The 18,762-nt window shown below is 47.2% G+C and overlaps 1 protein-coding gene across 8 annotated transcripts in view; it reads left to right on the top strand.

Moving 5' to 3' along the window:
- Positions 1-18,762, top strand: part of FARS2 (phenylalanyl-tRNA synthetase 2, mitochondrial) — a 382,164-nt gene that overhangs the window by 7,969 nt on the left and 355,433 nt on the right. For all 8 annotated transcript variants that reach the window (XM_081245396.1, XM_081245389.1, XM_081245394.1 and 5 more), the window contains exon 2: positions 8,461-8,546. The gene's annotated coding sequence lies outside the window, so the exon portion shown is untranslated. The remainder of the gene's footprint in view (positions 1-8,460; positions 8,547-18,762) is intronic.

The following is an 18,762-nucleotide window of genomic DNA, read 5'->3' as shown; positions in this document are numbered from 1 at the left end:
AGCTCCGATAAATATGTTGAGATCCTAACCCCCAGTGGGATGTGTTGGGTTGGCCTTTGGGAGGTGGTCAGGTCATAACGGTGGAGCCGCCAGGATGGGATTAATGTCCTTATAAAAGGGACCGCAGAGGGCCTCCCTGTGGCGCAGTGGTTGAGAGTCCGCCTGCCGATGCAGGGGACAGGGGTTCGCGGCTGGGCCCGTGAGCCAATGTCGCTGAGCCTGAGCGTCTGGAGCCTGTGCTCTGCAACGGGAGAGGCCACAACAGTGAGAGGCCCGCGTACCGCAAAAAAAAAAGGGACCGCAGAGAGCTCCGTCACCCCTCACTATGTGAGGCCACAGTCTTGAGATTCAGGAAGTGTGCTCTTACCTGGCACCAAATCTGCCGGCGCCTTGATCTTGGACTTCCCAGCCTCCAGAACTGCGAAATAAATATTTGTGGCTTATAAGCCACCAGGTCTGTGGTATTTTTGTTAGAGCAGCTAACCCTAACCCTAACCCTAAGACACTCTGCTTTGGTTTTCTGGAAGAAGAGAGTGTGCAGGGAGGGTGTGGGTGGTGTCCTGAGTGAACTAGGTCTGCCAGGTTTGTGGGTTTCAGCGGGGTTTTTTTTTTTTTGTTTCCTTTTTTGTGTTACATTCACATGGTATTCTAACATCCGAAGCTTATGCCTTCTGCAGAATGTAGGAAAATGAAGGGCTTTTATAAGATTTTACCCAAAATGTTAATGGCATACTTAGTTACTGAAATATGCTATGGCATGTGTGGACTTAAAGTACCTTCCTTAACACTATCTTTCATAACTGTCCCACCTCACCAGGGTTTTCTGCTTATTAGCATTGGCCTTTTCTTCATTAAGACTGAAAAATCAAAACCTGACATGATAAGCATGATTTCCACATTTGACTCTTAATTAATTTGGTGCGAGAGGGCAGCCTGTTTTTTCCAGTCCCAGCATTTCAGCTCTTTCCAGCAGTAGAGGTTCTGTTTTTCTGTCCCTGAAGTAAAGAGGGTGGGAAGGGGCTTCCTCGGTGGCTTGGCTCCCGCTGGACCAGAGGAGGAGGGATGCAGTCCTCAGCTGCCTTGGGTGCACCAGACGGCTGTGTGCAGAGGCCCCGGGCGTGCGTCCTGCAGACCTCGTGCAGCCCCTGGACGGGAGCCTGGGCTGTGGGGGGCATGGCCACTCTGGTTGCAAAGGTGACGGGAAGAGGAGAAGCCGGGAGAACGACGAGGTGTGTGAATGGCACAAGTGAGTTGCGGGGCAGAGGCTTCAAAGGCCTGAGTGGGTGTGTTCAGTCTCCCCCGTGCGCTGTGTGTGGGGCCGTGACGGGGCGGTGGTGCCCGCTGCGTGGCCCCTAGCTGCATTTCCAGGGAGAGGTCCTCCACCCAGTGAGCGGCCTGCCCAGCGGCTGGGTCTTGCTGTCCGAAGTCAGTGTGAGTGGTTTGCCCCGGCAGGAATACTGACAGCCACCCTCAGATGGAAACTGCTCGGCCTGTGATGAGAACATCTCCGTGGCCATGTTAGCACGGCCAGTTACAATCCACAGTCACTCAGAAACCTCGCCTAAGCTCCTATTTCCTCTGCTAAGAAGTTACAAAATTAATTGCTCTTTCTCTGCCTGCCTACTCAGAAGTCAGTCCTTCAAGAAATGAAATGACAGAAAGGCAGGTGATTTAGAGGGAGAAGGGGACCGGCTGAGGATAATATATGGACTGTTGCCTGACTTCCCCATGGGAATAGATTTGGGTGTCAGTTAAATGCTTTGCTTGGTGTTTCAAGTTTAATGAGACGGCTGCAAAATGCATGAAAATCAGTTTCTGGAACATGCTAAGCCCTCCCCACCTGAGCACATGGGTGCTTCCATCCCTCTGTTTGGAAACGTTGTCTCTTTGAATGGCTTATCTTTCTAATGTTGACTTAAACGTTACTTTCTCAGACAGCCCTTCCCTGGCTGCTCATCTTTAAAAATCAGGGCTCCATTCGTATATTAGAGGTTTCTCTTTATCTCCTGCTTAAAATCTTAGTTTTACTCACTGCCATGCTCGACAACTAGCCCTGTGCCTGTCACATAGTAGGAGCTCAGCAAACATTTGTTGAATGAACAAACAGAAATGCTGTGATGGCTTCAGGAAAAGACACTTAGTACCCTAGAGCAGCTCTGTCCAGTAGACTTTCGGGGATGACTGAAGTGTTTCTACCTGTTTTGTCCAGTGTGGCAGCCACCACCCACATATGGCTCTTGAGCACTGGAAATGTGGCTAGTGCAACTGAGGAACTGAATTTTTAACTTTATTTAATTAATTTAAATTTAAATAGCCACATGTGATTAGCCGCTACAATATTAGGCACCACAGATCCAGAGGATGTGATTTTATTAGCTTCTGGCATTGAAAAATATTACCACTGAATACTAACCCATTAAACATAGGTAATTTCTGCAGCTGAAAAGTCCTTCTAAAAGCAGTGACCTGCACTCAGCTCATTTTATGATGCATAATAGGTGTGTTTTATGGTCTACTTGAGAAGCAGAAGCTCTTATGTCCTCAGTGACCTTCTGTGATTTCGGATTATCATTGCATTTTCCTTCCATTCCTTATTTTTATTTTTATTTTTTTACGGTACGCGGGCCTCTCACTGTTGTGGCCTCTCCCGCTGCAGAGCACAGTCTCCGGACGCGCAGGCTCAGCGGCCATGGCTCACGGGCCCAGCCGCTCCGCGGCATGTGGGATCTTCCCGGACCGGGGCATGAACCCGTGTCCCCTGCATCGGCAGGCGGACTCTCAACCACTGCGCCACCAGGGAAGCCCAGGAATTGCCTCTTTTAAAATGACCTTGACCTAACTAATGCATAATTGCCTTATGCTGGGAAGTGGTAGACACTTCTTGTCAAGGACCCAAAATCACCCAATTTAGTCCCTGCTCCCAGCCATTACTAACCTTACATGCTCACCCTGAGAAAGATCATTTCTCTCATTTAAAGAAACAGTAACTCTAGAAAATGACTTTTAAGTGACAGGTAAGATGGACCTTCTTGCATATGTGTTATGTGCTTGGGATTCCAAACTTTTTACCAGTGTCCATTGAGAAAGGCAAAAAGAATCAGAAACAGTTACTTAGCATTTTTAGTCCCTCCTACCTTAGTATAATATCACTGTGACCACTGGGCACATCTAAACTTACAGATTCAGGATGGCTTTTTAGCCCTTTAATGAGCAATTGGAATCCGGGGAATCTGAAGGGAAGGAAGTGTTACCCTCACCAGATGACTTGCTCTTTATTTATTGCTGTGGGTGCATCACTGTTCTCAGAAGCCCGAGGAACGAAGCAGAGGGGCAGCTGCGAGGGGAAGAGTGACCACTGGTGTGGGTGCTTAGAAGGAAGCAGGTGGGCGTGTCGGGGCCACCCTGAGAGAGACGTGCAGCTCTGTAGTCATGTCCGGGATGCACGTCAGGGGCAGTGTCCTGAGGTCAAGGCCTTCACGGTGCGTGCTGGGGGCCACAACCCATCTCAGCTGGTGCACGTGGAACATTCCTGAGGGAGGAGACCGCCGGGCGCTGGGGCTCAGGGTGGGAGGAAACAGCTGTAGTTCTACTCCCTGGCAGCAGTTCTGTTCAGCCCAAGTGTGGGGTGTGGTCCCGGGGAATTGGGGTCTGCGGGGGCACTTGGATAGGCCAAGCAGAATTCGGGCCTTCGGAAGCTTAATAAATGTGTGCTTTAGAAGGTAAATCCGGCATGGTACATAAGGTGAATCAGAGGAGGTAATTATTTGAAGTGGAAGGTGTTGAAGGCTGTTTAATTATCCTGGAGGAAGGTACTGAGGGTCCCTAAATTATGTCACCTGTGGTGCGAGTGGAAAGGAGGGCTGAAGCGGCAGCGATGTTGTAAAGACAGAATTCTCAGGCCCTGCCAACTGGCTGGATGGCGGGAACAAAGGGAAGGGGAAGTCAAGGGTGATCCAAGTCACTAGGTTGTAAAGCTCGTCGTATAAAATCAGAAGGTACAAAAGCATGTAATGAATAGTAGCCTCTCAGCTGTCTCTGTCTCTCAGCTCCTGCCGTGTCTGCCCTTATATACGTGTGTATATGTGTAAACTACATTTATATTCCTGTTGAAAAATGGTAGCTACCATGCACAGCCAATCAACACCTCTTTTTTACCATTTAACAATATATCTTGGAGATATCCTATGTCAATACATGTAGTGCTGCCTTATTCTTAATTTACTTAGCGAGTCCCTGATTAATGGAAATGTATTTCCTGTCTTTGGCTCTTACAAATTGTTTAGTGAATATCCTTGTTCATGCATCATTTTGCACACATACAAGAAGTATATCTATAAATTTAATTTATGACAGGTGGGATTGCTGAATTAAATATGTGTATTTTAAATGTTGATAGATATTGTCAAACTGCCTTCCATAGAAGTTTTACCAGCAATGCCTGTTTCTTAGACCCTCATAATACTGTGATATCAAAGAACATGATCTTCCCCAATCTGTAGATATTTTTAAATCTAATTGTCGTTTTTATTTGCATTTCTTTGAGTTTGAGCATCTTTCCATACCTCCCAGAGGTGTTTCTAATTCCTTTTGGGGGAACCTTCTGTCACTCGCTGATTCCCATTTCTCTATTCAGAAGTTGGACTTTCATGGAAGGCCCATAGTGGTTTCTGAAATCATGATTCTGGAGTTTTGGTGGATATATTGGGATCATATTAAGGCAATAGTCATCTATTCCCATCTTATTAAGAGTTTGTCTTAATGAAGAGTGAATGTTATGTTTTGTCAAGTGCCTTCAGAGCATCTGGGGGCTGATCATTTGCTTTTTCTCCTTTGATCATGGGGTCAATTAGAGGACTGGATCTCCTGCCTTGATTTATCCTTGTTCTGTGCATGGTGGCCACCCCCCACCCCCACCCCCGCCCCCTCCGTGGCCTTAGTATAGTGTTCCCTTCGTGGTTTCTGTTTGCCTACATTATATTTGGGATTCTTGCAGATAGCTATAAGTTTGTATCTTATTCATCACTGAAACAGCTTCTCAAAGATGGAGAACTTTATAGTGGTTAAGTTACCCATCCCCTCATTTACGGTCTTTAATTCACTTCAGTTTAGCTGTGGCGTTTCACACCCCAACCAGTGTTTTCAGTCACCTTGAAATGCGGTTCTTTCTTAGCTTCGGTGATGCTCAGAGCTGAGCTCTCTGCTCGTGGATGGAGTCTTTCTGCAGAGGGCCTCCGTCTGTCTCCCCGGGCCTCCCTCCTTGACCTGCTTCATCCCTGTGTGACATCATCACCGAGGTGGACATCACTGAATGTGTCCATCTGCATATCCCACCGGCCCCTCAAACAGTGTGTCTAAAATAATCACATTCTTCTCTCCACCCCGAGTCAGCTTCTCTACTTGATGTGACTGCTTCTGTCTCCTATTACACCTAAAGTTTTCTTAGTGATCCTGGCAGCATCATGTATTGCGTACCTGCTGTGTGCCAGGCCCTGAGAAGCCAGGTAGCCAGGAGGGAGGATGGGGACAAGGAGGGCAGGCAGCAAATGCGGACGCCTTTTCAAGCCAGGACGATGTATGCCAGTGCGGTTGAGATTGAATGTGTGCCAGGAGGGGAGGGCGGAGAGTTGGAAGGATTATTACTTGGTCATTATATCTCTGCAGTAAGAAAAGTTATTTAAAAGCAAAAGTGAGACGTGTGATTTTTGTAATGAAGAGACCAGATTCACTGCATAGAGACTTGGATGATTTATAAGTCTTTAAACCCCAGTAGAGGAAAAGTTATTCCTTAATAATATCTTAGACATTCACTTTTATTTAAAGAATCTTGGTAGAAGACGAATTAGAAACTTCAGGTACTGTTTTTTCTTCTACCAGAGGGTTTGGTCAAATTATATTCCTGTCATTGGCGTTTTGGAGCTTGAGGACAACAGAACTGTTACAACATGAATTTTTAGAGGCAATTTTGACCACAGCGAAGTGACTGTGAAGGCTGAAGGTCAAGAGTATGATTGATTGGGTGATTAGAATTCCTTTTAAAACAGATTAGATGTGGCAGGTTTGCCACTGGCGAAAAGTACTGCAAGGAAATGAATCTCATCAGCAGGTAAAATTTCTTGGATCATCAAAAAAGGGTTTAATGTTTAAAATATAAATACACACACATACACACGACCTGCATAGGAATCCCTGTTTGTGCTGTTTTTACCATGTAGTGTCTAGCCTGGTTTTTCTGTTAAATAATATACAGGTACTAGATTGGGTATGTTTTTAATTTTTAATATAGTGGCTGGTACCCTAAATGTTAAATATATTGATCAGTTCAGTTTATCCACTTTCTGTATTTGTCTTTATATTTGGGGTCTTCTAGGTGATTGGATTTGTGATCAGGCATTTGTGTTTGGGATCCCTGGCTTCGAAGCAGGCCGAGGGGACAGGAGGGAAGCAAGGACCAGTGTTTGGGAAGGGAAGGGAGGAGTGAGGGACAAGCAAGGACATTCTTTAATGGAGAAGGGTATGTGTGAGAGGGGTGGCGGTGGTTGGTATGTGTTGTCTTGGAGAGAAGGGTGGGGTGGTGGTCTGTGGAGAACTAAGATTTCTCCGGAACTTCATACACATCAGACACCAAGCTCTGCATTTTCGTGTGTATTACATCCTCACAATAACCTTGGCATAGTAGGTATGGAAATTATTTGTAGTTTCAAAGAAAAAAAGGAAAGCAGGTGAGAAGATATCCAAAAAGAACTTCTAAAAGTAAAATAGTGATGGTGATGATGATGATGATGATGATGATGATTATGATTGTTAGATAAGAACATTGCTTCAATGTAGCTGCCCTGGTGTTTTTATTCTAGTTTTTTGGTGGGGAGAATGTCGAGTCATAGGTAGGGTCAGAGAGGTTGAAGTTGGCTCTTAAGCTGGGTACATGAGGGCTAGTCGAGTCTCTACTTTTGTATGTGCTTGGAAATTTTCATAATAAAAGGACTTTTAAATGACGAAGCAAAGAAGTAAAATAGTCTTGATTGTGATAAAAGGTGAAAGAATATTTATGAATAGTAGGGGAACGTTTTTCCTTTCTTCCCCGCTGTCAGACCTATATGATAGCATTAGCCTATGAACCTATCTTTGAGGCAAAATTATTAACAAACCATTTAGGAAGTAGATGATAAAATCAGTTTTTTTTTTTTTAATTGTGGTCTTCTCAGCTTCTCACCTGCAGGAACCAGGTGGTCTCTTCATCTTTGTCTGATTGCAGTGGAAGTTTTGTCCCAATAATAGAGCACTTATGCTGGAAGGAAGCCCAGGGCTGGAACTGTCTCATGCAGAAGGTATACAGCTCCAGGAGGGGGATCAGAATTAGTCAGTGAGCATCTGTTTCTGCAGAACATGGTAGTGGGGCCTGGAGGGAGCTCCAAAGGTAGGACAATAAGAGAGTAGCTGTAGCTGGTGTTTATGGAGGGCTTCCCTGCCAGGCACTCTCTAAACACTTCACATATATCCAATCCTTACAGCAACTCTAGGAGGTAGGGACTAGGCTTTCTTATTTACTTTTATTCTTTTATTATGGTAAAATATACAAAACATAAAAATTACTATCTGAACCATTTTATTTATTTATTTATTTATTTATTTATTTATTTATTTATTTATTTATTGGCTGTGTTGGGTCCTCATCTCTGTGCGAGGGCTCTCTCCAGTTGCGGCGAGCGGGGCCCACTCTTCATCGCGGTGCGCGGGCCTCTCACCGTCGCAGCCTCTCCTGTTGCGGAGCACAGGCTCCAGACGCGCAGGCTCAGCAGTTGTGGCTCACGGACCCAGCCGCTCTGTGGCATGCGGGATCCTCCCAGACCAGGGCCCGAACCCGCGTCCCCCACATTGGCAGGCAGACTCCCAACCACTGCGCCACCAGGGAAGCCCAATCTGAACCATTGTTAAGTATACAGTTCACTGGCATTAAGTACATTCACATTGTTGGGTAAACCATCACCTGCCTCCATCTCAGAACTTTTTCATTTTCCCAAACTGAAACTCCGTACCCATTAAGCACTAATTCCCCATTCCCCCTCCCTGCAGCCCCTGGTAACCATCATTCTTTCAGTTTCTATGAGTTTGACTGCTCTAAGTACCTCATATACATGAAATCATAGAATATTTTGTCTTTATATAACTGGCTGATTTCACTTGGTATAGTTATCTTCAAGGTTCATCCATGTTGAAGCATGTGTCAGAATTTCTTTCCTTTTTAAGGCTGGATAATATTTCATTATATGTATGTACTACATTTTATCCGTTGTTCTGTTGATGGACACGTTGGCTGCTTCTACCTTTTGGCTATTGTGAATATGCTGTTGTGAATGTGGGTGTGCAAATATCTGTTCCAGTGTCTACTCACAGCTCTTTGGGGCAGAGTCCCAGAAGTGGAATCGCTGGATCTTATGGTAATTCTGTGTTTAATATTTTTAGGAACTGCCAGACTATTTTCTACAGCAGCTGCACCATTTTGCATTCCCATCAGCTGTGCACCAGGTTCCAGTTTCTGCAGATTGGAGGTAGGTCCTGTTCTTGTTTCAGTGTCACAGAGGAGGGAGAGAGGGGCGGGGAGGTTAAATGCACTCACACAGCTCATGTGCAGACCTGAATCTGAGCCCAGCAGTCCGACTCCAGAGCCTCTGATGTAAAGATAAGAGGAGGCACAGAGGCTCTGAGACGTGGTCCAGGGCACCGCATGTGGGTTCAAGTCCGGGCCACCTGCCTTCACAGCTCATGTTGGTAAGCATCTTAGATTTAGGGGTTGGTTTTTCTTTTTTCTTTTTTTTTCTGGACAAAAGTGCACTTTAAAAAAATCCACATTCTGTAGAAAGATATTATATGTTGAATATCTCTGTATGTCTTTCCCCTGCCTTTCTACATTTACGCTTTAAAATGTTCTGTTATTTAAAATATCTTTCAAGATGTATACAATATGTTTGATTTTTTTTATTTGAGTTCTTGGGTCAAATTTTGCTGGACTTTTGTATATATCTCTGCTCTACGTACCTCTGCCAGAAGTTTGCTTTCAAATAAAACCAAACAAAACTATCTAAGCTGAACTGAAATGGGGGGAAACTTGGAGAGTATCAATGGTAAACACTGAGGACTTTTAAAAAAAATTCAGATAAAGTGAATTTTCCATCTTTATCAATAGAGGAGCAACAGCAAGGAAATGTACCCATTTCTTTAATCCTTATGTGTATTTTGCTAAGAGGTTTTGCATTCTCCCTCACAGAGTGGTCACATGGGGCTTTGCAGCATCCTGAAAAGAGCGTGCTCCCCAGGGGACACTGGCTCAGCTGGGCCCGTGTGTCAGCTCATGTCCCAGCCCGTCTCCGGAGCCCCTCACGTTGCTGCCAGGGAGGTGCCCCCTGCAGATACAGACCGAGGGTCTCCTGGACCCTGCTCACCCCGGCAGGCCCTCTGGATGGGCGACCTTGTCTGTGCTGCATTTTAAGGGGAGGGCTGTGTGTGCATGGCCCCGAGCCCCTCCTAGGGTTGAGGGTGAGTGGCTTGCACCATCCACTGTCATAGCTGGGTGTGAGATTTAGACAAAGGTCCCAGCGTATCGAGGGCCCAAAGTCATGCTCAGATGGACTCTGCTCTGGACGGTATCTTCAGAATAATCCTAATTCGGTGGTTCCCAACTTTGGCCGTGCACTGCAGGCCACCTCCAGAGATTCCCATGTCACTGGCCTGGTGTGTGCCTTGGCCATTGGGATTTTTAAAAAGCTTCACAGATGATTCTAAATGTATGGTCAAGGTATGGGATCGTTGGTCTAATTCCCCTTGACTACCTTGTTCTTTGGGCTGTAATTAAGATTTTTCTCATTACAAAAGATACAGAAATGCCTTTTCTCGGGGTGTCCTTATTAGCAGGGATTGCTGGAAAATATTCCTCACGCACACAGGGACTGTCTTCTGTTTTGTTTATTTGTGTTGGAAGATGATTTTCACGTCCTTATGGAGTGTGTCTGTCTATTCATGCGACTTAGCGCTGGTGTCTGTAGCGGACGGGTCTCGCTTACTCTGCGGAGACTTGAGTTCAGGAACTTGGAGGAAGGACAGGGATCCTCTTGCCTAGATTTCACTGCCGGCTCCCGGTCACTCTGCGTTCCGAGGGCAGTTTCATTCTATAAACTGAAGACTGTGATGGGTTCAAGCTGACGCTTCTGTAGTTGCTGAAGTCTTCTCGTCCAGAGCCTCACCACTCCTGTGCATTGTAACACTCAGTGTGGCATTACTTTGGGAAATGTGGCTGTGTGTTTGACTACCCCACATAGGCCCTCCGAGGGTTCCTCGGTTTAGAGGGATGCTTTGCCTTAGCTCCTCCTGGGCCCTCGGAGCTTCTTTAAAAAGTCAGTGACAGGGCTGGCATCATCCTCCCTGTGTGACTGTGGCTTTAAGATTATTTGGTTGAAAGTTCGTGAAAGTTTAGAGATGAGGTTTGGGGAAACAAGTGTTCTCCCTGCTTTGATTTCATTTTAAAAATGAATGTTTAGATGTAAAATTTTGAAACTTTGTCGTTGTTTTGTATTCTGTTTTTCTGTGAGAGCTCCATCAGTAGTTGAAGCAGAAAGCATGTATATGATCCATGGAATTGCTTAGAGACCTCACCTAAGGGCAGAAAATGGTTGGCTTACACCAGTAGCTGAGGACAAGGACTGCCTTACCCACCCCAAACCCCTTTCAGATACAGGCAGAACAGAGAAACGTATACCTGTGTGTTTGTACGTGTAGGTTTATGTAGTGTAAGCGTGTAAAAATGTTACTGTGTTCGTACGTAGCTGCTGATTCAGAGTGACGTAAAGGAGCTTCTCTTAGGGACACATTTGCCGGTGATCTTCCTTTGTTTTTTCAAAGAGAGGCACGTTTGGGGTTGACGTGCTTTCACATTTAGGTGATTTCATGGTAGTTGTGGGCGTTGGACTGGGAAGATAGCTTTCTTCTCACATTTGTGTAGATTTCTCCCCTTAGTCAATTACCTTGGTGACAGGTGTGTGTGGAGGTGGGCAGTAAGGCAGGGCCCTGTTGGACAAGGGAACAGATTGCTGAGATCAGAAGCAAGGGCACCTGGTCATCGCTGCTGTCTTGGAAAATGAGGGCTGTGCTCCCCAGGAAGGAGGGACTTCAAGGGACTCTTGGGTCAGTGGGCGTGACTTTTCTAACCTCTACTCTCATTTGCTTTCCCTGTCTCCTTCCCTCTAACTAGTCCCTGGTTGTTGACCTCCAGGGGCTGATTAGTTTCGTGTGTCACTAAGAAAAGGTCAAGGGTTATAGCAACAGGGCACTCCCTCTTCTGCCTTCACTTAGTTTTCAACATGCTGGATGTTTAAAATGAAAGAGTCAGCAAGGTACCAGCAAATGCTCTTTAAAAATGTAGCCCCTGTTTTGTGTAGGATGTTCTGCCGGACACTCCTCCTACCCCCACCCCACCTTTACCCCCTGCCTCCCGGGTTTTCAAAGCCAGCATCATTTCTAAGAGAAAAAGTTTAGAAATGGTTCCCTTTGATTAATGATAGGTGGTGTCATCTTCATGTAGGAAACGTAGAGGCAAATATTATATTAGAGTAGGGTGGGGAGGGGCTGCTCATACAGCTGTAAAACAGTTGTGTTTTTGTAAAGCTAACAAGTGCTATTCTGGTTTTATTGAGATGGAGATAGATGGTTACAGTGACCTGCCTCCTCTGTGCCAGGCATTCTCTGTTGAGAAAACCAAGATGAGTAAGACGTGGTCCCTACCCTCTAAGGACTTACCAGGGAGCTCCCCGCGCCGTTTGACTTCTTTGCTATGGACTCTTCCAAGTCATCGGTCACGCCTGTCTCCCTCATTTTCCACCTGCAGGTGCCAAGGCAGCCGTTGTCTCACATCCTGGTGCAGTTCCTCTTTGGAGTTCGGTGTTGTCTTTTCACACCTGGTACTCCAAGTGAGGTCCTAGGATGGCAGAGTTTCAGGTCCCCCGCCCCCCATCTGTGTTATAACAGGAACCCCAGGTGACAGAGGACTTGTGCCTTCAAAATGTGTGAATATGCAGATTCCATGTGAGTCGGGCTGGGGGTGCCTGAGAGGCTGCATTTCGAATGACCTCCCACGTGATGCTGATGCTGGCCTGTGGACCACACGGGCACCAGAAAGCCTTCACTCTAAGAGCCTGCTTCATCTCCCTTGGTGTCGGAGGGTAGCGGGGATGCTCGCTCATCTGATGACGTGGGCTAGCGCAGGCAGCTAACCAAGTGATCTGGACGAAACACTCTCGCAGGGAGTCAAAGATATAAAAAGTGCCTGCTTGCCGCGTGCTGGACGTGGCTCCCAGACCCCTGTAGACACAGGGATCCACCTCACAGTCGTATGAGGTAGGCACTGCCATTGTCTCTGTCTCACAGATGCGGCGATTGAGGCACGGAGAGGTTCCATAGCTTGACCCAAGTCGCATTTCCTAACAAGTGAACCGGCAGGGCTGTGAGCCCAGGCGGTGTGGCTTCAAGGCCCACGCGGGCGTCAGATCGTGGCTCAGAGAGGACAGACAGTGTCTGGGTTCCGGTGGTGGGCGCTTCCAGAATACAGGTGGGGTCCAGGTGTGTGGTCAGCACAGGAGGGTTGAGCGGCAGGGTGGGGCTGTGCAGTCCTTGTTTAGTGGACAGGATTGGGGGGGTGCAGAGGCAGATGGGGCGCCGGGGGCTGAGGAGCGGGAGGGCACGTGCAGCAGACTTGGACTGGCGAGCGTTCCGTGGCGTCCGACGCTGGGGTCCTTACTTCACTTAATCCCGATGGTGATGTGATGGCGAGGTGCACATTTTGTAGAAAAAGAAACTGCGTTTGCAGAGATGAAGACATTTTCCCAAGGTCAGCAGGGAGGAGGGTAACGTAATTTGAATTTATGTCAGTTTTGTCTAATTTCAAAATCTGTTTCTGAGACTCCTTTGCTCTGCTCCCTCCCTGGCAGGGACTCGGAGCCGAAACTGAGACACGGAGAGCTCAGAACGTGGTCACTGACCCTGCAGTACAGAGAGGTCCTCGGCCCCAGGCGGGAGGGCACGAACACTGGAGCAGGGAAGCAGGGCGCCTGCGAGAGCCTCGGTGCTGACCGCTCAGGCGGAGGCTGGAGCCCCTTGAGTCTCCCTGCGCGGGACTGGCCCCCGGCTGGACGCAGGGTGAACCTGCACACGGGGTCAAGGGGCCCCAAGTCGAGATCAGTGTCCACCTGGAGGAATGTCTGTTAGGCTGGACCGCTCTTCCTGGCCTGCACCCTCCATCCCCATGGCGGCCCTGGAGAGGCAGCCCTGCCCTCGCGCTCGCGCGGGCGCCCGGTCCTTAGACCCCCGGGCGGCAGCATCAGTGCTGCCGCTTCGTCCGTGTCACCAGAGGCGGCCGGTGGTCTCTGCTCTCGCCCCTCCCCCACCTTTATGAGGATGGCGTTTCTCGGCGCAGACAGTCCCTGTTGCTCCAGACGTGAAAATCTGAGCTTACTTGCTTTAAATAAATTATCAAACAGCCCCGTGTGACGTGGTAAACAGGTAACTGGTAAACTTAGTTACTTAGTTACTAAGCAGTACGTAGTTACTTAGTTACCAAACAGATACTTAGTTATCCGGTAAACAGATAACTAAGCTGACAGCAAGTGCGGTGTGCCCCGGGGAATTCTTGGCCTCGGGATGCTGGTAATGGAGGGGATTGACTGGGGTTAGCAGATGGGCGCTGCTCATATTCCCTGATCGCTGACAGGAGCACGCACTGCCGGCTGCCTCTCTGGGGCGCTGCTCTGTGCACGTGCCCCCGGCCCCCAGGGTGTGGAGGGCCCTGTCCCCTCCCCACTGCGGAAGGTAGCAGGCTGGGCTTTCTGATGTGGTCCTTTTCCTCTTCATCCTCACGATCAAGGCCTGCGTTCATATTTCCAAAGATTATCTTTAAATGGTATAAGCATCAGTGCCGTATCACAAAAAGCTAAGCAACAGAACAGGAGAAAACACCCCCTTCACTGTCCTAAAACAATGATTATCAGTTTTTAACATCATCAATTTTTCCTTCAATGATTTTTACATCGTTGTATCTGTTGTTTTGCGTCTGCATTTCCCCTTATTGCTACATAATCTTCATCGTTACCGTTTTAATGGTCGCATTCTCTGTTGTGATTCTGTACCGTTAAGTACTTAACTCTGTTGTTGCGGAGTATCTTGCTCCCAGCTTTTCACAGTTATTAACAACACCACGACGTATATCTTTGTGCATGTAGCTATTTCCGTATTTTGAATTAGTTTCTTGTGATAGAGTCCCTAGTCGTGTTACTAGGTCAAAGAGTATGAACAGTTTTATGGCTTCTAAAGCATATTGCCAGATTGCTTTCCAGAGGAGTAGAACCAATTTACAATGCCATCACAAAGTCATTTGTTTCCCAGATGGCCAGCTAGGATCAGGGATGCAGCCTCTCACAGCAGGAGAGGAGGAGGAGGTGTGTGTGTTCGTAAAACTTGCTGGTTCGTATGTGCACTGATTTAAGCCTCAGTGACACTGTGCATTGTTCTTCTTAGTAGGAATATACTAGATGTCCAATGCCAATATAAGTCATGCAGTTCAGAGTTTAATATAGCAGTGTGGTAGACATGGAGTAAAGCAAGTGTATATATTTCCTGTTTCCCTGGAATTTGAAATTTTTAAAGTTGGCAAAGGTGGATGGGCAAGGGCTTTCAGCCACTGTGACGAGGGTCTGAGGGGCCCCCGGCTTTTCGGGAATATCTAATGGTTTGGAGGTGAAGGTGAAAGTCGAGGAGGTTAGGGGGACAGGCGGGAGGAGGGCATTGGAAGTGCCCGGGCACGTGCTCGGGAGCGAGCCTAACCTGGCAGCAAAATTAACCTCATCTGCCAACTACAGTCTTTAGGATGCTGACTGGAATGCTGTGTTGAGAAGGATCTTGAGGCCCCACCGAGGCTTCATGGGAAAGGTACTGTGATTAGTTAGCAGTTTGTTCTAGATCTTTGTCATTGCAATTTTCTTCAATGCTTTATATTTCCCTTTGGATTGTAAACATTAAATGCCTTTAAGTAGAGACCGGACCTTTTGAAGTTGTTCATTTTTATATCCGTCCCCTAAAGTATGTAGCACATGGTTTTGTATATTATGATGTAAGTGATGGTTTTGTCCTTGCTAATAGAATGATGAATGAATAAGGGAAATTTATACTCTGTCTTCCTGGTTCCAGTAGTTGTACCGAAGCCCTGTGGTCAGGTGATGGGTCCCACGTGTAGAACGTGCAGCAGATGCTCTCAGGGGTAAAGGAAGAGGCAATTTGAGCTGAGAAATTTAGGAAAGGTAATGCTGGAAAAGACCTTTGATTTATATATATATGTACACCTCCCAAGTCACCTGTCGGGACCTCCTTGTTCGACAGATGGAAAAGCTGAGCCCTTGAGGCTGAGTGTCCTCCCCACGGTCCCTCAGAGAGTGGACGGCAGCTGGGAGCTCAGACCTGGACCTTCTGGCTCCTGGCCCAGTGTCCTTTATGCTACGCGGTGTGTGGGGAACTTGGGGTGCTTGTTTTGCTACTTCCATGCCCCCATGCCCTCAACTGATGTATATTTGGAGTGTTCTTTGCTATATGCGCACATTTTTTTCTCCCTTGTGGCTGCATAGAAATGTATTTGGAGATTTTGACCTTGATGCAACAGTCAGACTGGGGTCCAGAGCAGTAAAAACCTAGAGATTTGTCTTGAGAGCCAAGAGATAGTGCAGGATCAAAACCCAGTTCCCTACCAAATGACAGGTTCATAGTATCTCCAAGTTTGAATATAAACTTTTTTCCATTTCAAGGGAAGAATGTTCAGTGTTAGTGGCGGTACATGATTTGAGTGTGTATTTGCCACCATTGTGATTCTTAGAAAACTCCCATTATGGTCCATATGCACAGCGTAGAGGTTTCCGGCCCTCGAGGGAGCATTGACTTTGGAATGTGACATGTGCTGCTGCCCCCGCTTCCTCTCCACCGCCCCCTGCCCCCCGCAAGGGGACAGGCACAGTGGTCATTGACATCCTGAAGCTCAGGGCTTTACTAGTGAGAAAGCACTCGTGGTGAACGTCAGAGCAGGAGAATCATCAGCCCACCACTTCCTTAACGCCGTGTGGCGTCCACCCTGGGACTTGAACGGTGTGTGGGACCTGGAGCCTGCTCAGCCCTTGGCGGCTCCAGGCCCCTTGAAAGTGATGTCAACCTCGCAAGCTGCCCGTGGTCATAGCTACTGGGTAATCGGGTTTGGAATTGATGGGTATTTACATGTCAAGAGGGCTTTTCCTATGTTTCTGTAACTTTCCAGTCTAAACGTTTGTCCTTGATGTGACTGGATGGCTCTCTTCTGTGTGGTGCTGGAGTGTTTAAAACCGGCTCAGTGTGTAAACTGCTTTCTTCCTGGGAGAGCACGGGATAATCTACTTAGGCCCACTTGTGGCCTAGTAGACAGGATGACTTTTCTCCACATCCCCACGAAACTAGCTCCGTCCTGCCTTCTGTGCAGTAGCTGCTAATGTGGTTATTATTCAGTGCAGAGCAGCTGGGAGAGACTTACTGACCTGCTGATAGCGTTTTGCTGTAACACGCTGAGGTTGGCACCTTTTACTTTGCCTGGTCTTGGCGGGGTTAAAGTTGTTTTCAGGATAGGAAATAGAAGCTTATTCTCGAAAATTTAGACAGTAAGGAAACATTGAAAGACGAGGGAAAATTTATTCAAGTTCCCTCCACCTGAATGCAAACCGTTCATAACATTAAAATGTTTTCTTTCATTCTTTTCTCCTGTATAACTTTTTTGTGGTTCTAATTAGACTGTTTATGAAAGTTTTGCCTTTTCCTTTTTCTTTTACTTAACATCTATATTTTTCCTTGTTACTATAGGATTCCCTTTACAGAAGTTTAATTTTTCATTGATAGGCCTTTATTGAAATGTCTGCTTGTTCTGTCAGCATTGGGCCAGAGACTCGTCCTTGTCCATCCACGGGACTCTGGCTGCCCCGAGTGTTATTATTTTTAACAGAACAAGGGGTTTTCTCTAACTACAGGGCTTTCTTTCTCTTTTAACTTCTGTGTGTTAAGACATACACACATGTATGCAACCCTGATAAATGTTACTAAGGAAAAAAAGACTTATACGGAGTTTTCTTTATTTGTAGATTGTGGTGTTGAACTCAGATCAACTTATTTCTAGCCTGTCCTCTTTAGATATATGAACCTCTTAAGACTGAGACCTTTTCAGCTTTTGACCATGCTGGCTTAGTCAGCTGAGGAGAGGACCATGAGCCTCTTTTTAAGCATGGGCGCGGAGGGTGAGTGAGAGCCTCACGGTCTGTAGGTGATGGGCAGCATCCCTGCTCCCAGAGCCTTGGGTTAGGCAGGGGAAACCGGAGGTCAACAGCAGACCCAGCGTCTGGTCTTTGGTGGTATAACAGGGGAAGGACAAGTTGCCATAGAGCACGAAGGCATGGCCTCTAACCCAGGTTTGAGGATTCTGGGTGGCGAGTGTGAGTGTGTGTGTGTGTTTGGCAGGTGGTGGTGCTGAAGACTGTCTCTCACCCGCAGACGTTACGGCTCCACGGGTGCGGGGTCTGCTGCAGCACTGGGAATTGTAACGCTTCCCAGATCTCAATGGACAGCAAAATTTGTGAGCCTCCAAGCCTTATAATTATGCGAGGCATATGGATTTTATCTGTAGAGAAGTTTTTGGTATTAACGAGCCACCGAAGGACTTTAACCAGTAGAGTGACTTGATTAGACCTATACATTTGGAAGATCTTGCTGCTGGTTTTGGGGAAGGTGGATTGGGGAGGCTAAGCCTGGGGGCAGTGAAGCCAGTTAGGGAGCCCCTGTAGATAAAGGTGGCCTGAGGGAGGGGGTGGCAGTAGAGATGGAAGGAGGTGGGTGGATCCCAGATGGAAGAGCTGGATTCAGCAGAGCTTGTGATGGGGACGGGTGTGGGGCGGAGGAGGGTGATCAGTTGACTGAGGGGGGTGGGACTGGGGAGAGGAGGGATGATGTTGGGGAAGGAGTGGGTTGTTTCCATGTTCAGTACGGATCACCGGCCCCGCCGGTTTCTGCTTCCAAGAAGTAGCTCGGGAAAGTCCATTGGCTGTTTGCTAAGCTCTGACTTCGCTTGATAAACTGCCTGTAGTCTGACTTCTCCTCAGGTGGAGTCTCCTTATATCTTGTTTCACCTCAGTTTTTCATCTAATGATTAATCATCTTGCATATCTCATTTGCATAAGGGCTCCATTTCAGGGGCTTCTCCCCACACTTGTGATCAGTGGAAGTCCCGGTGGCATGGGGCTTACCCGTGGCTCAGGGGCATCCAGAGATCTGCAGCTCCCTTTTGTCAAGATTGAGCAATAGTTGGGGAAATATAGATTCGTTACTCTTTCATTTAGTTGAATTACAAATTTATATTACTTTTATCTGAAAAGTTTTTGGAGACTTTTGAGTCAAATTTCTTATAGTAATCTGGAGTTTTTTGAAAAAGAAAGAAATCTATGTCACAAAAGTTCAGGGACTTCCCTGGTGGCACAGTGGATAAGAATCCACCTGCCAATGCAGGAGACACGGGTTGGAGCCCTAGTCCAGGAAGATCCCACATGCCGCGGATCAACTAAGCCCGTGTGCCACAGCTGCTGAGCCTGCGAGCCACAACTACTGAAGCCCATGCACCTAGAGCCCATGCTCCGCAACAAGAGAAGCCACTGCAATGAGAAGCCTGCGTACTGCAAC

This window comes from Mesoplodon bidens (assembly GCF_964165515.1).
Source record: "Mesoplodon bidens genome assembly, chromosome: 10".
NCBI classification, from domain to species: Eukaryota; Metazoa; Chordata; class Mammalia; order Artiodactyla; family Ziphiidae; genus Mesoplodon; species Mesoplodon bidens.
The sequence above is the reverse complement of the archived record's forward strand: the minus strand, read 5'-3'. Positions and strand labels throughout refer to the sequence as shown.